This window comes from Lepeophtheirus salmonis, chromosome 9 (assembly GCF_016086655.4).
Source record: "Lepeophtheirus salmonis chromosome 9, UVic_Lsal_1.4, whole genome shotgun sequence".
Taxonomy (NCBI): Eukaryota; Metazoa; Arthropoda; class Copepoda; order Siphonostomatoida; family Caligidae; genus Lepeophtheirus; species Lepeophtheirus salmonis.
Genome location: NC_052139.2, coordinates 29,923,628 through 29,928,058, shown reverse-complemented (window position 1 = coordinate 29,928,058; position 4,431 = coordinate 29,923,628). Strand labels below are relative to the sequence as shown.

The 4,431-nt window shown below is 34.2% G+C and overlaps 1 non-coding gene across 1 annotated transcript; it reads left to right on the top strand.

Moving 5' to 3' along the window:
• The first annotated feature begins 378 nt into the window (after window positions 1–378).
• Window positions 379–484, top strand: LOC121124941 (U6 spliceosomal RNA). Its single transcript, XR_005866475.1, has one exon. It is a non-coding gene; the product is annotated as a U6 spliceosomal RNA (small nuclear RNA).
• The last annotated feature ends 3,947 nt before the right edge of the window (window positions 485–4,431 follow it).

Here is a 4,431-nt window from a genome sequence, read left to right as displayed (position 1 = left end):
TAAATGTCCTTGATGGACACTTTTGATTTAAAAATCTGTAAAAAAAAAATGAAAGTTTAATATTTTTTCTTTAAAATTATTGAGCTGAATCAAGATACAGGATATTAGATTTTCCTAATTATCGGATCTGTGGAAGTTATGCCAGGGTTTTCTTTTTTTTCAGGTAACCAACTTGTGGGGAAAATAATGTCCTTATGAAGCGGATTTCCGGAAAAATTACTCAAAAATGTTTATATATTTATTTTTCAAAAATTGACCCCTCATCAGCTATGCACATGTTTCACACTTCTTGAATGTAAATCAGACCTTCTTGACGTAGCGATCCTCCATGGAGGTCATCACCTCAGAAACGGCAGCCTTTAGGTCATCAATGTTGTTGTACTTGCTGTGGGAGAACAAATTCTAAAATTGGAACGACTTTAGAATATTAACATGCCCCATATGGAAGGATAACATACAAAATCGCGAAGTGTTCCAAATTTATAAAAATAATTATATTCTCGTGGAAGACAGCAAAAGCATTGTTCTCACTTTGATTCCAGATGCAGAAATCCACAGGGCTCAGATTTGGTGATGAGGGAAGCTGAATATTCTTTCCCCAGAGCCCTCTAGATCCTAGTATGTACTCAAGGTATTTTAGAATTACCTTGCTGTTGTGGATCGGAGCCACAATGTTCATGTCTTTCTGGGGGTGCTTGGACTTGAGAACGAACCTTACAGATGGGTTAGTATCCTTGGCAGAGGTGCTAATGTACCTTTCACCTATTCGCCTGCGTTTCCACTGACAAGTTCTTTTCCTCCCTGAAAACTATGAGACAGTCGTTCCAATTATTTAAAAAAATATACTTGATGATTCTGCACCACTCAAGGCGTTTCTCTTGCTGATTAACTCATAGCATCTGGACCCTGGTCTCAATACGGCTCTTCATACTCCAGTTCTCCTTTAGCATCATTGTTGACGTGGAAAGGTTGTTTTCAATCCTTGCTGGTGCTTTTGGACTCCCTGATCTCATATTATCTCCGAAACTCCAGTTTCCTTTCCTCGACATGTTCTAACCTTGCACAATGTCCACGGTATTTCCGTTCAAACTGAACCCCTCGACAATGTCCTTATGCTTATAACCTGCCTCGATATGCTCTGCCATAATTTATAATCATTGGTTTACATCAAGCTCGAGACAAAATTTCAATGTGACAATATTTAAGATATATTTTGTAACAAATTTCAAGTAAGTATATTTACTTAAAACCGAGGTATGATTTTGAAAAGTAGCATCCAGGGAATTTCAACGTAACGGGATTTGCCTTGAGTAATTAAGTGCTGGCTAAAAAGCCAATTTTTCTTTGATAGTATAGATTATAACTCCCCCAAAAAACCTCAAAGTTACTTTCTGCGTCTCATCAGCGATTTAACAAACACAAACATGCTGCTTTTGATAGTAATGATAGTTGGGACATGCTCAGTGTGAGCACTCAACATCCGACTCACCTTTCTCTACACTTTTCAATCAAATAATTTTACTTATTTTGAAAGAAATTTTTGAATCACTTATAGAAGTAAATATTCTCTACGATAAAGCACAACTTTTTCGCTTCATCCCCAGCCAAGCCACGAGTTTAGCCAGCAGCCCAAAACTATAAATCAGTATAAATGGGCATGAATGCACCCTGAAAGTATATTTGATAATAATAAATTCGACACTTTGTATCAAAAAACAATATGGGAATCCTAAATATCGGCACCTAATACACCCTACAAAAACAGGGTATTCATTTATTGGTAGCAGCATATTCGGGACTCAAATACTCATCATATTCAAAATTATAATGGTCTGAGATCCGGTTTGGTATTGTCAGAGCGAAACCCAACACAAATAACTACCTACCTTTTAATATAAATATCTTTTTGTTCACCAAAATCAACATTAAAAACTTTTCCAACTTTTTTTAACTTTATATTTATTTATAAATAGTTCATAAATAATTGAAAGCAAATGATAGGATTCATTTTTTTTAATTGACTTAATGAAAGATGGGAAATATTTATTTATTCACAAAAAAGAAAAAGTTTTTTTTTTTTTTTGTATACTTTATCATTATCATATTTTTACCTATTGTTCGAATTTGATGTACATTAATAATATATTTAGAGAGAAGATCTCAAACTTTGGTGTGCAGAGGTTTGTTTCAAAGTGGTGTAGTGTTTATAAAAAAAAATGTTATATAATCATTGAAAAAAATATTCTTATACACATTCTATCTTTAAATCAATTTTTATTGTACAAAGTTTACCTATATATATGAAAAACCGTCACTGGGGGAACTGTATATGGTGCCCCGTGATGAATATCATAGCCCCATTTTTTAATCTAAGCACTGTATAGAGTGCTCCCTCATGTATATAACGCACATATTTTTTTATCTAAGAAATTTTTAAACTATTGCAGACATTTTGCTAGTGGCATTGTATATATCGAAATGTTTGCAGGTGTATTGCATGTAATATTGAGCATACATACAGGGTGAACTGTATAGAGTGCTCCCTAATGTATATAATAAACCTATTTTTGATCTAAGAAATAGCAATTTAGTCGTATAAATAAACTATTGCAAACGTTTTGCAAGTGGCATCGTATATATCGAAATGTTTTTGTTTGTTTTTATCTTATATATATTTTTGATTATGGATATATATTTGCATCAGTTTTTTATTGGATTTCATCATTTGGGGAGGGGGGTATAGTTTAAAAAATTATCAACCCCGTTATATAATTGCTTTTATAAATATTAGCTAAGGAAGCACACAATGCAGGATTGAATAGAGGGGAATGAAAACAAAAAATGAAGGTAGAAGATAAAAGACAGAGAGGGAAATGTAGAAAGAGGCAAAGGGAGAAGAGAAGAGGGGGGAGAAGGAAAATTAGGTTTTTAATCTGTCAAAAAGAGGCTCTTAATGACCTAGGAGTCTGGAAAAAATATCATTGTTTCTAAATGTAAGATTGATCTGTTCCACCATTTTGGACTCCATACCTGAAAACCGGTTTATAAATATTTGTTGAAGTATAATTTGATCAAGTAGATCACTTCTCATTTTTCTTATTATTCATCTAAAATGAAAATCAGTAGATATTTGAACATTTAATATTTTACATTGGTGACCCTGACGTGATTCGAAAAATGCCCTGAACGCAAACTTCACCACCTGCGTCTCCCCAAAAACAAGCATGGTCGATTAAAACAAAAGAGGCGAATTTAGTATTGGCTCTTACGGAATCCCGCCTTCCTAAGTTCTGTTCTTCGGATGTTGAGGGCTGGTTCAAGAGAATTGAAATTGATTTTGTGTTGAGGTTGATTTTTTATACCAAAGTTATATACAGTCTTATGGCGGCTAAGGTTTTTAATATTATTCCTTTTTGTGAGGAGAATCTCATTTATGAGGGGAAAATAAATTAATATTAGTCCGATATGGGCCATCATCTTCCGTAAGGATAAAAAGAATAGTCGACATAATGATTGATACTTCCAGGCTCGCGAGCATGGAGGTCAAAGATGAGGTTGAAAGTCTTTTGGATGAGAAATACCTCAAGGATTTATGTGATAGTTTGATTAAAAAGGCACTAATAAGGAATGCTCCAAAGGATTAAGTATTTTGCAGGCATGGTACGGAAATCACAAACAATTCCATTTCTAATGTCGAGGATCCATTTTCTTCTCCCTCTGTCTCACCTTTGATTAAGAAGAGACCTAGTGGAGCTAGGAACGAGGCTGGCGAATGTGTGGCGATTATTGCCAATTAAATAACATGAAGTATCTGGATCGATTTCCTCTTCCAAATTTAAGGAATTTCGTAGACAACCTAAGAGGGATGAAATTTTTAGTCAAATGGGCTTGAACAGAGCTTACACTCAAATACTCATGAGTGAAGACTCCATCAGTAAAAAATATATCATTACACCATCTGGGATGTATGCCTACTTGAGAATGCCATGTGGGCTTAAAAATTCTGCCCAGACATTCCTACGACTCATTGTTTCAGTTTTGAGGGAATGAAAAATGTCTTTGTGTATCTTGATGATGTATTGTCTAATTCTCGGACAAGGGATGAACATCGGCAGTTCCTAAAACGCAATTTTGTTGCAGCTTAAAACTTCCGGCTTGGTACTATCTCTTGAAAAATGCGAGTTTTTCAGGGACTCTGTTGAGTTTTTTGGACATTCTATTTTACCAGAGGGGTTTAAACTTCTTAAATCGAGATCTATTGCAAGAATTTCAACTCCAAAATCGAAAGATGATTTAAAAAGATTTTTAAGTATATGTCAATTCTATTCACAATTTATTAAAAATTTGTCAAAATGGTCAATAGAAAAAATTAAATTAATACGGAATGACGAATGTGAAAGACCTTTTCAAGGTATAGAAAACAGTTTATCC